Here is a 13,319-nt window from a genome sequence, read left to right as displayed (position 1 = left end):
CACACACACACACACACACACACACACACACAGAGCCTGCTCATTTTCCTTCCCTTATTGATTTGTGGGAGCTCAAATTGACCTGGTTTTACTCCTAGAAACAGGAAGAGGCCCTTGTTTTCTCATTGTCTTTCAAAGCAGAGTAGCCAGGCAATCCTAATTTTGAGCCTACTAAGGATAATGTAAAAGTGGCCCACGAAGGTTTGTGTAGAGGACAGGCCCATGGCTTTTTCATCCCCATAGAATCCAGCAAATGCCTTCACATGAAGAAACAGTTTGCTGAGCGCTGTGAGTGTAAATGAGATTCTATGGAAACTACTTAAGCTACTTAACAGAATAGCTCCCTCTAAGCATTCTTAAACTAAGCATCTTAGGGAGAAATTTTAATCATAAATCAGCTTTATCTCTTTCGTAATGAATTTTCCTAAGTCTTTCCCCCCACTCCTTTAAAGGTACAGAATAATCCAGCTTTTTTTCTAATTCAGCCTCACTTGCAGAACTGGTACAATTTCTATGTTTGCACATCCCATTCATCTTCAGAAAAGGGTGTCCAGCCTAACCTTTGTCCCCCATTATCTCCACATCTGCTGTCCTTCTGCTTCGTGGAAACTTCCCGGGGTCCCGTCAGCACCAAGTGAACGAGGCCACTGCACATAAAGAGCAGATGACGAGAGAGTTGGCCAGGACGCAGGGAGAACTCCTCATACAGGAGTTTTCTATTTTAGAACTATCCTCATCTACAACTGTGTCCCTCATGAGCGATAGTGAAATATGACAACTGTTAGATCAGTTTCCAGCAGAAACTCTTGCCAGGTGCCTGAGAACATGGCTTGCCACAGGAGGCTCCTGAGAACAGTGCGTGTCCTCTCCATGTGAGGGGACAATACAACGTCCTTCTGCACCACAAAGAATCAGTCATTTCCTGGAAGTCAACGCCACTCTCTCATTAATGTCGGCTCACGAAGTAGCAATAACTTACATTCCTTGAGCACTGACCATGACAATGAGTTCTAAACACCCGTGATGCTCCTCACAGCGTTCTCTAAACCCAGGCCTCCCTGCCTCCTCAGAGAAACATCTTGCAAAGTCAGAAAGGGCCTGCGCCTAGAATTCTCTGCCGCTGGAAGAAATAGCTAATGACGGATGCCGCCGTTTGCTCCCTTTCGTGAACTCAGCCACAGGTTGTTCAGAAAACTTGTTCCCAGCAGCCTGGCGAGGAGGAATCTGCCCACAACAGGGGGCCCCAAGATCCCTCTGGACTCAGAAACTCGGGGCTGGGGTGTTGGATGTATATGTCTGGATTTCTAATCAAGCTGTCTCAACTGGTGAACATCTGAAAGTTGAAATGAATTTGATGCTACTCTGAGTGAGCATCTGCAGGAAACGTGGCTGCCTCTTAGGCCTATTGGCCCCAAGAGAGCCTGATTGGTTCCTTCCGCCTCTGCCAGCAACCAGATGTACTGTCGTTACAAAACAGCCTTGGACAGAGAGCGCCTTGGGCACTCGAGGCAGAAATGCTGTGACGGACAGGGCTCTCAGCCAAGACACATTTGAATAAGCATTGATAATAGTGTGAGCACCTTTGTTTCCCCAACGCAGCTCTCTGTAAGCGGGGATCCTGCCAGCTGGGCGAGGAGCCACAATCCCCCCTCATTTTATAGAGGGGGCGTTAGAAGCGTGGACACATCCAGGACACTAACCAAAGTCATTCCTTTGGTCCACGATGGAGGTGACTTCCTCCTCTAAGGCTTGTGTCCTATTTATGCTATGAGGACATCTGCCTTCATGCGATACCTGTGCTGCGTGGAAGCTGCAATCAGCCTATAGCACAACTCACCCTGAAAATGTGCTCCTTTGAAGAAACCCTGTGATAAATCCTGAAACAGAACTATTCTGCTGAAGTACCACCCCCATCCCACTCTTACTCCACCACTGTTTATCATTTTTGGGGGTCACAGAATTCCAAATGAAGGATCTGGCAGACGGGGTAGGTTGCAACCTTAGATGTCTTTTTGGCTCAAAAGGAAAACATCCCATGCTTGCAAGGTTTATGTTAGACTATATCAAACAAAAAGTAGCAGCATCAAAACCAGGAACAAAATCAGGCCCATGTCCCTTCTTCTCTTGGTTGTCATATCTGGCCAGCCAGACATGTCGTGGTCACCACAGTGAGGCTCCTCTGGAAGTTGAGTTTTCCCTTGAGACTAACAGAAGGTTGAGCCAGGCCCGAGCAGCCTCTTTCAAGGGCTCTAATGAGATTAAAAGCCGCAGTACTGGGCAGGCCAGTTGTCACTTCTCTGCACACATCATTTGGTGGTGGGGGGAAGTCATCCCTTCCAGAGTTCCCACTAAAGGGATAGCCTGAGGTTGGCCATAGTTGACAAAAGCTGGACATCTGATTCTGAGTCGAGGTAGAATGGAGTTGAGAGCAAGTCCCTGGACTGGGCTGAGTCTAACACGTTTCTCTGTCAATGTGAATTACAAAACGCAGACCCCACGATTAGACCCTGGGTCATGTGGAGTTGGGCCCATGCTGCTGCCATGGTGAGCCGGGTCACAGTCATTGCCTAATAGTTACTGTCTATTATGTGGGGGATCAGGCAGTAGAGAAATGGGAGAGGTTTATGGCCCAAGACTTACAGACTTCAGTCTCTGACTTAGCAGGCTCTGTCCCATGAGCTGGGCTGAATGTATCTGCAGCCCATGGGAGCCTGTGCAATTACCTGTTGGGGCCTCAAAATAACCCCCCTTTTCTTAAACCTCCACAAGGGGAATCCTGTTTCTTGCTGCTCTGTATACCCTGAACAAAACAGCAACTTATTCCCACTGTGAAGGTCAATAACAGCGGGATGTATGGTCGGCCAGTGATGCTGCTGACGGCGGGAGGCTTCCTGAGCAGCCGCTGTCCCCTCAGCCGAGGCTGTGTCTCACGGGTGCAGGCCCACACTGGCCAGCCGAGAGGGCTGTTGGTGGGAGGCAGAGCTGCTGTCGAAAGCGCTCAAGAAAGAAAAGCAAAACTGTTCAAATGAAGCAGATCTAATATACAACTGACCCTTGAGCAACACGGGTTTGAACTGCGTGGGTCCACTTAGATGTGAATCATTTTCAATAAATACACTAGAAAAATTTTTGGAGGTTTCCGTACTACTGTGAAACAGTCATATTGATTACACTAGGTTACCATAATTCAATCATATTGCTGCTTTTTCATCCTCAGTGAATGACTCATTATACCTGTAAATACATATGCACTTCTTTTCACATTATTTTTTCATTTATTATGTCTAGTGTTAGTAATACAAATAACATCTATAGTGTTTAGTATCATATAAAACAATGTTGATATAGATACTGGCAGACGATTCATTGTATAAACAGACGATGTAAACTTACAGTATCAATAAATACAGTACAGTACTGTAAATGTATTTTCTCTTTATGATTTTTTAATAGCACATTCTTTTCTCTATCTTACTTTATTGTAAGAATATAAGACATAATACATAGAACATACAAAATAAGTGTTCATCGACTATTTCTGTGGTCATTAAGGCTTCTGGTCAGCAGTAGGCTCTTAGTAGTTCAATTTTTAGGGAGTCAAAAGTTATACACAGATTTTCCACTGTGCAGGGAGGGGTTTGGCGACCCTAACCCCCACGTTGTTTAAGGGTCGACTGTATTTCATTGATTCTAACCATACCTTTTTTCTTTCTTCATGGTTTAACATTTGTGAAATCAAGTTGTGTCTCACAATCGCTGTCTGCCAGATAGAACCATTGTACTTGTCATAAACAAACTTGGTCACTGCTGTTCACAATGTTGTCACTTCAACTGAATTACGTGCTGTCAGAGCTACAAACACTGAGTTCATTATTGAAATTTTTTTCGGAAACGTTTCACTATGATTTGGCAATCAAACAGAAAAGTCACTGTGTTTGCAGAAATGCATGGAAACGGAGCAGTGGAGTATATATTTTACATTAATGAAACAAATGTTTGTTGTTGAAGGAATGATTGCAATCTCATATTTCTTTCAAAGCAATAGCCAAGTGCTCTAGACACCCACAGGTGGAAGAAATTGTGGTATATTTTGTTACTGAGATAAATGCACAAAGATGGCTTATCACCCACCAACACAAGGCAACCGAAGGCAGGAGAAATTGCTGAATCCCTCAGAACAAACGCAAGGCATTTCAAAGAACCAAGAAGATGGTGTGCCCAATCCATGTGCTGAGCAGGAACATTGTTAAGACTGTGTCCTACTGTAACTGACAATGTTTTTATTTTTGTTTTCATTTTTAGTCACACATAAAATAATGGCCTGACTTACAACTGATGGAATCTTATTAGATGAGCTACAATCATAATAACCAGCAAACTGTGTTGAACAGAATTACCCCCCAATCAAGAAGAAAACCATAGGCAACTTGTATTTCAGCCACCTACTTATCCACAAAGGGTAACAAAAGGAGAAAGCCAGATATCTCACATAGCTCTGCAGAGCTTCAAAGGCTTTGTGACTGACTAGTCGAGTCTAAAACATGAAACACACCACAAGCTCAGTACCGGAACCAGAGCTCAGAAACTTCCGCTCTGTCATGGCTGTCTGTCAGATTTAATTAACATGTGCAGTGAAGATGAAGTGAGGTCACAGCACCCTGTTTATCTCTTCACTTCAGCCTGTGTGCCCGCTGCCTCAGGGTCCATGCCCTGCCTCTCCTTTCCCCTTCCTGCCTGTCCCAATCCCTTCCTTTCTCTATCACTCTCTTCCCTTTAGCTCTCCATAGCAGCAGCCTGTACATACTGGAGAGAGACGAAAGTGTAGGTAAGGCGGGGCAAGAACAAGTTCAGTAGGCTGGCAAGTGTGTGTGGTGCACACGTTTGTGTGCTCACATGTGGGTGAAGCCAATGTTTCTTTTCTCATTCCCAGGAGGGTCTTCCGAAGCAGCAATGTGAAACCACAAGTTCTTCTCAGTGTACAAAAAAAAAAAAAAAATCTGTTACGAGGAATAGCTGTGTGCCCTTGATAAAACTCCCCAGTCTGAAATACCTCTGTCCTATCAAGATATACTTTTATGTATGTGAAGATTAGGAATCCTAATACTGCATTTTCTGAGATAAAGAACAACTTAGTCCAGGGGCCGGCCGAGTGGCTCAGTTGGTTAAGAGCTCGCTCAAGAGTTTGAGCTCTGAGCAACAGTGGTTCAAGTCCAGCCCGAGCTGAGCAGCCGCTGAGCTGCCAACAGGTAGCAGGATGGCTTAGCTAAAAAAAAAAACAAAACAAAGAACAACTTAGTTCAGTATCATATATTTAAATAAACACCTGAATTGAAATGCCAACTGTGTCACAAATCAGTTCTCATACACTCTAGGATTTGGGCATGGACTCTATGCTCTGCCTCACAGACTCATGTTTACTATTATACCAACTTTTAATAACAGGAAGTTTTACATGGTAAATTTTAATGACTGATAAAGCAAATATGCAGCCATCACTTTACTTCTCAAAAGTATTTTAGCTATTCTTGCTTATGAATTATAAAGTAACCAGTTAGTTTAAAAAGTTAAAATTCTTATTGGAATTGTATTCAATGTGTGTATATACCTATAGTTTGAAAAGATTAATTTTTTAAAATTAAAATTTATTGGGGTGACAATTGTTAGTGAAGTTACGTAGATCTCATAGACACAGACAATAGTTTAGTGGTTACCAGAGTGTAAGGGGGGAGGGAGATGGTAGATGAGGGTAAAGGGGATCAAATATATGGTGATGAAAAGATTAATATTTTCATAATACATTTTCCCAACCAGGTATGAAGCATATCTCAGTTCATATTTTATCTTTTTCCAATAATGTCTTGTGGCTTTCTCCACATGGTTGTTGTAGAAATGACAACACATATCCCCCAAAAGACACATACAAGAATGTTCATAGCAACCTTATTTGTAGTAGACAAAACTTTAAAACAACCCAGTGGTGTCTGTCATAGAGTACCTTATTTTGATGATGTCAAATTTATCAGCTTTGAAAAATGGACTGTGCTTTGTGTGGCATGTCTAAGAACTCTTTGCTTAACTCCAAGCCGTGAAAGATTTTTGTGTGTTGACTTAGTATCCAACAAACATGCTAAACTCATTGAAGTTCTAGGATTTTTTTCTGCAGGTCTTGAGATTTTTTTTTTACAAAGACAACCATGTCCTCTGTAAATGGGGCATTTTTATTCTTCTTTTCCAATCTCTATGCTTTTCATTTCTTTTTTTTTATTGTTGTTTTTTTTGCCTTGATGAGCTAGCTAGGACTTCCAATGTGGTGATTGATAGGAGAGAACAGACGTGCTTGCCTTGCTCTCAGTCTTAAGGGGAAAGCGTTAAGTTTTTCACCATTAAATAATGTTAGCTATAGGTTTTAGGTAGATGCCATTTATCAGGTTAATAAAATTCCTTCTACTAGAACTCCCTGAGAGTTTTTATGAATGGATATTTAATATTGTCAAATACTTTTTGCACCAATTGCTATGATTGTGTGGTTTTCCTTCATTAGACCATTAATATGGTGGAACATATTGATTGATTCTCAAATATTGAACCAGGCTGACAATCCCAGCCTGATTTGTTAATGTTTTATTAAGAATTTTTGCTTGTCTGGCCATGAGAGATATTGGTCTGTCGATTTTTTTTTCTTATGCTTTTTTTTTTTTTTTTTCTGTTTTCAGTTCCAGAGTAATCCTGGGTCTCATAGAATGAATCGGAAATTCTTTCCTCCTCTTGGGTGAGTTTTGACAATTTATGGTTTTTGAGTTAGTGTTCATTTTCACCTAAGTTGTCAAATTTATGTGCATAAAGTTTTTCATAATATTTCCTTACCATTATTTTAATGGCTGTAGGATCTTTAATGAAATTTCATCTTTCAGTTTTCCTTAAGGTTTATCAATTTTACTGATCTTTTCAAAGAACTTTGGTTTCATTGACTTTTCTCTATTGTTTTCATGTTTTCGATTTCATTGATTTGGGCTTTTATCTTTATTATTTTCCTCATTTTTACTTTGATTCATTTTGCTTTTTGTCTTCTAGTTCCTTCAGGTAGAATCTTAGACTATTGATTTCAGGCTTTTCTTCTTTTCTAATATAAGTATTTTAATGCTATAAATTTTTCTCTAAGCACTGCATTAGCTATTTCTCACAGATTTTGATAAGTTGTATTTTCATTTCCATTCTGTTCAAGGAATGGTCTAAATAGGCCAGTTGAAAGACATTATCAGATTGAATAAAAAAGCCAGACTCAACTATATGCTGTCTGTAAGGAAACCCACTTTAAATATAAAGACATAAGGTTAAAAGCAAAAGGATAGAGAAAGATATATTATTTTTTATACTAGTCCAAAGAAAGCTGGAGTAGTTTTATTAATTTCAGACAACATAGGTTTTAAAACAAGAAAGATTATCAATGACAATATGAAACCAAAAAAAAGAAAATTTAATTTAAAGCCTAGTTTTAAAATGTAGTACCATATCACAGAAGAAAAGAAAAAAATAGTTTCAGGGAATCTTAATGTTCAAACTGAACTTGAATTTCATATATGCTTTCACTTAGATTTTCTTACTGTGTGCATACATTTATCAATAATTCCTGACATTTTTGTCATCTAGAAATATAGACCAAAGTCACCTATCGTTCTGATTCCCACAAATAATTTACTTTGCAGAAAGATTTTTGTCTTTTTGAGACACCTTGGTAGGGACGCATACCAGCATTCCATTGAAAGTGTTTGGGGTGGTAGGCATGTACTGTGTTCTCTTCTCATTGCTACCTGACAGAAGCACACGTGGAAACCCAGGTAAGACTGAACTAAATTACGTTCTTTGGGTTGGGAGGACTTTTCATGCTTGTCTGAAGGTAGAGAAGAGAAAAATCTATAATTTTGTGTCCTTTTCTTGTAACGTTTGCTCCAGTGGGAGAGGTTAAAATTGGTGCAAGAGCCTTTGTGCGTATCTGCCAGTAGATTTCAAGTCACTTTGTCTTTTAGTTAAAGAATGAGGTCACCCTATGAATTTATGGAGGGCCATTTGACTGGTAATCCTTGATTTAGAGGCTGGACTCATGATATGTTTATGAGTATATTTCATTGTCAATGTATAGTGATATTCAATGGGCTTATAAATAATGAATATATATTTGCAACCTAGGGCTATTATAATGCCCCAGCAACCACTTTGAACTAATCTGATTTCACTGACATTATGTTAGGAGCTCTAAAGTTCCTAATAAAGGGTCAAGTATAAAGGATTCCCAAGGGTGGTAACTGCAGGTATTAATGATTCCAATATGGTCACTAATCCATCTATAATGAAATAGTTATTGACTAGATTCTTATGAATGATTAAAGTACCTGAAAGAAAATAATGCATGTGGGCAGACTATTACCTTGGGGCACCTTAAAATAGTTTGATGGTGTTGATAACATTAATATTAATGATATTCGTACAAGATTGTATGCAAATACTTTCTGCAAATGGTACAGCATTTAATGGGCTTCCAGCTCCTCTGGGGATAAAATAAAAACCTAGCCCAGCACTGGAGAGCCTTGCATTTGGATTTTACTCTGTCGTATTGTACAACTGCAGGCATGACACTAAAACTTTGCATGTGTATGTGTGTGTCTCCGTTTCCCCGACTGTAAAAAGGTATCAAACGCTTTCCCAAAGTGGTCTGTGTGGGTTGAACTGCATGAGATGACAGATAGAATATATATGAGAGAAGATTAAAGGGTAATATTAAAAAATAATAGTAAATATGAAAACATAGGGATCACCTCATAGTTTAGAAGCACAAATGTTTTGGTTTCATTTATTCTACTGCCTGCCCATGCAATACAGCTGCTTTGATGTCAGGGTTTTAAATAATCAATTGTCTTTTTACCAAACTGGAAAATACTTGATAAATGTCAATAGGTCATAGTGGTATTCATGTTAAACTATCCTCAAAACAAAGTAATCCTTCTTATTTCTGGGATTATGAATAGACTATAAATTAATCCAAAGTACACCAATTGAGAAAGATTAGTTGCAATGATACTGAAAAATCAAAGAATTAAAATGATTATTTTATTCTATCACATTTATTTTATTTTTAAAATATATTGTATTTTAAATATGAAAGAAGATAAAGATGCTGCAAAGGGAGGAAATTAACATTTGCTGACAATTTTGGGTGTGTTATACTTTGACTCCTACCCTTGTCGCCCAGTTAAGCAAAGTAAAATCCAAAGAGAAGTGACATCAGTTTGTCTAAACTCCCTTGATTGGGTCTCCTAATATCACAGTCTGTGAAAGAACCTAAGCAAAAGGTCAAGAACACAGTTCATTTCCTTTGAAAACGATCCCATTTGTCTTAAAAACACTGTCCCCAAAATATTGACTTTTAACATTTTCAGTCTTCCTTCTCCATGGCACATACTGAGTCTTGAAATTCTTAAAACTCCTTTTAACCTTGACCTATTTCTGAAATTTAAAAAGTCAATTTTGCAGTCAACAGACTCTTTAGAAAGATGCCAACACGAAAACTGGTATTTCAGAGAGCTCCCAACATGAAGTTATTCCCATCTAGTTCAGTTGAGTCTCGAGCAACCAGAGCCCTATGTCCAAAGCTCCTCTTGCCCAAATTCACATGTAAAGTGAGAGAGAAGCCAGGATAGTAGTAATGCCTTTCATTGTCCATGACTTTTATAAAGTTTTAGGTTCAGACATTGTAGCTACAAATCTCAAGATATACTGCAGAACCAGGAATCCTATGTATGAGTAAAATAGAATTTTTCTTATTAAATTAGAAGCACTTGATAGAGGCTTTTCCAACCTATAAATATGCCACAAATTTGAAACCCACAACCATGCTAAAACCAGAATTTTGATAGGTATTCAATTGCCAGAATCTAGTAACAATTTTCACGATGATAAGGCAGATGGATATAGCCAAACAAATATCAATAGGCAGCCCATGCTTCACCCCATGTACCAGCCCTGCTTTTTTTGAAAGAAAGCAAAACTTTCCTTCCCTTTTCCATGTGTGTTTTCTATAGCAATCAGATTTATCAGAGTATCTGCCTGTTTGCTAGCTAGGGGCCATACCTCAAAGTGGCCCACGTGTTATTCCCTGTGCCTTTATCCTGTGGAAGAAAGCCTTAGGTGCCCATGTGTGGACTGGTGAGGCCTGTGGCTTTCTGAGAAGTTTGGGATACACGGTGTGAGAACTTCGGAAGGATAGAAATAAGATTTTCCCTTGGCGGCCAAACTGTAAGTTCAATGAATAATATTGGGTTGTCGGAAAAGTCATGACGTATTTTTTCTATGTATTTTTTGTTGCAAAAATGCATCATGGCTTTTCTGACAACCCAATACAATGGAGAAAACCTGCCTTAAGGAGTTAGCATGGATGGATCTACATTTGGCAGGTCCTCGCTCTCATCAGATTGAACATAGCAAGGTCAATCTGAAGAAGCAAAGTCCCTCAGCAGAGGGCCTGCATCAACCAGGAAGAAACAAGAGAGGCCAGGTGAACACTGGGCGATAAGAAGCTAAACACTGTTCAGGGAAGAGAGGTTCACGCAGAGCATTGGTGTTGTGGTGGCAAAGACTTCCCTACTCTGAAGATGGTGTAGGCATGGCAAATCATGGCCGACAGACCCTGAGCATTCCAGCGCCGTTTGAGACCATCCCCACCGTAGAGGAAAGCATCCCACTATGATGCCCTAATGGCATAGGACATTCCTTTTATTTAACTCCCATTGTTCTGGTTCTACCCTTACCACTCAACTTTTGGATTATCTGGTTTCCTGCAGAAGACAACCCCTAGGGACTACATATGGGTCCCTTGGGCTTCAGAATTTCCTATTTAATGGTAGAGATTTCTTATTGAAAATCAGAGTTGGAAAAAAGACTAAAAGAAAGAAAATCAAACTTCATATTCAATTTGCTAATAATCTAGCTTTTTCCTTTCCATAATATAAATTTTGACCTTCTCAGATCTGTTTTTTGTTTTGTTTTCCTTGGAACAAAGCAATGGAATTCTAGCACTTGGCCTTGATATTTACAAGTTTCTAACAGCTAGTGAAATAAATCTCAATGAGAAGAAAAAAAAAAAGTGTTCGTCGTTTCCGAAAGCTGCTGGAAAGCAATAATACCCTCCTTCATAAAATTGTTTTCGCAGATGCTATTTCTAATAAAGGAGATTCATAAGAAATTTGAACTTTAGTAATTGTTGCTGTAGTCTACGAAACTTGTCTTGGACCTCTAGAAAGTCTGTAATTATGATTTACTGACTTAATATTTGTTGCCTTAGTAAAACTATTTAAGTTGACGCTTTGGGGGAGAGGGTTGACTACAAAGGTGCCACACAGAGAAATTTTTAGGGCATCTGGTCCTGTGCTGGTCCCAGAGACCTTCTGTGTGATTTGAACCACAGAAAGGTGGTGGGTTTATCACTGAACAAATAAAGAGAAATAAAAGGCCATATTGACTGAGAAGTGGAAACCAAGCTATGTCAATAGGCAATTCAGCCCTGTGCCAGAGGAAAGGGAAGTGGCAATGAAGAGGTTTTTAATAAACAAGATAAGAGGGATTGAGCAGTGCCATCAGTAAAGATATCTGAATTTTGCAAAAGAAAGCAACAAAAGCAGGAGTATCTGAAATTCCCTTAACTGAGAGAATATGTAATAATTGGATTTTACCTACAAATACAGTGAACTTCATATCACAACTCACTCTTGGCAGAATATTTCTGCAGATTGAATTTAAGTTCATACACCAGGACCCAGTATCTGGGGGCAAGCAAGTAGACAGGGAAAATGGAGAGAAGAGAAATGTCACTTCTTTTCAGTCTCACTGGGATACCAGGCAATCTTGCGTCCCTTAAAATATAATCTACACTGATGTAACCATCCCTTATTCCTTTTGCTCATTATTAAGCTAGTGATAATCAACCGCCATTTATCAATCCACAATTTATTATTAGTTCTATGGATTAACATTCAAGTTATTTCCGGTTTGGGACTATTAAGAGCAATACTGTTATGAGCAATACTGTTATAAGTATTCTTATACTTGTCTGTTGGTGAACATGACCATGATTTTGTCTAGGATAGGTACTAAAGGGTAACTAACATTGCTGAGTCAGAGTTTGCATTTCTTCAAGTTCACATGATGATGCCAAACTTTTCCAAAATGGTGGTATTAATTCATGTTCCCTTTAACAATAAGTGAAAGTTCTTCAAGCTGCACATGGATTCCAACACTTGAGATTGTCAGACTTTATCATCTGTATCAATCTATTGACTGTGTGATGGATATCCATCTGTTTAATGGTATTTAATTACAGTCTAATTTATAATGTATTCGTTTAAGGCTGAGAGATTTTTCGTGGTTATTGGCCGCTTGCATTGCCTCTTTTTGAAATGTCTACTTAAGACTTTTGCCCATTTTTTATTAGGTTTTCTGATTTGTGGAAAGTCTTTATATATCTTCTTTTTTTTTTTTTTTAGCTGAGCCATCCTGCCACCTGTTGGCAGCTCAGCAGCTGCTCAGCTCGGGCTGGGACTTGAACTGCGGTTGCTCAGAGCTCAAACTCTTGAGCAAGCTCTTAACCAACTGAGCCACTCGGCCGGCCCATATATATCTTTGATATTAGCCCATTCTTAGTTACATACATCCCTCACTCCGTGTCTCGAACATTTGCTCTCCCTAGGGTGACTGGTGAACAGATTTTCTTAACTTTAATGTAGTCAAATTTATTATTCATTACATTGTTGGATAGCATTTTTGTATCTCATATTAAAAATCTGTCCTTATACAGGATCATGTAAATATTCTCCTACATTATCTTCTAAAATCTTTGTAGCTTTCACTTCAATCCATTTGGAACTGACTTTTGTGTATGGTGTCAAAATGTATCAGATCCCTTTCTATTTTATTATATGGACAACCAGGCACTATTTATTTAAAAGTCTTTCTTTTTCAGTGATCTTCAATGCCTCCTTTCTTAGAAATAAAATGTTTATATAAGAATGAGTCTGCCTCCAGACTCTCTATTCTGTTCCACTGGAATGTGTTTCTATCCTTGTTTCAATATCAAACTGTCTTGACTACTAAAGCTTTGTATTGATCGTGGTATCTGTTAGGACAAGTCCTACCTCATCCTTCTTTAAGATTGTCTTGGCTATTCTTAGCTGTTTGTAATTCCATATAAACTTTAAAATAAATTTGTCAATTTCCACTGAATCAATCTGTTGGAATATATAAATTAATTTGGGAGATATATATATATATATATA

At 39.0% G+C, this 13,319-nt stretch overlaps 1 long non-coding RNA gene across 1 annotated transcript in view; it reads left to right on the top strand.

Moving 5' to 3' along the window:
• The window catches only part of LOC109393465 (uncharacterized), a 125,430-nt gene extending 118,661 nt beyond the window's left edge, over nucleotides 1–6,769 (top strand). Inside the window, exon 4 of the long non-coding RNA XR_002126265.1 lies at nucleotides 6,714–6,769. This is a non-coding gene — a long non-coding RNA (uncharacterized LOC109393465). The remainder of the gene's footprint in view (nucleotides 1–6,713) is intronic.
• Nucleotides 6,770–13,319: the final 6,550 nt, after the last annotated feature.

Source organism: Hipposideros armiger, unplaced genomic scaffold (genome assembly GCF_001890085.2).
Source record: "Hipposideros armiger isolate ML-2016 unplaced genomic scaffold, ASM189008v1 scaffold_380, whole genome shotgun sequence".
Lineage (NCBI taxonomy): Eukaryota > Metazoa > Chordata > Mammalia > Chiroptera > Hipposideridae > Hipposideros > Hipposideros armiger.
The sequence above is the reverse complement of the archived record's forward strand: the minus strand, read 5'-3'. Positions and strand labels throughout refer to the sequence as shown.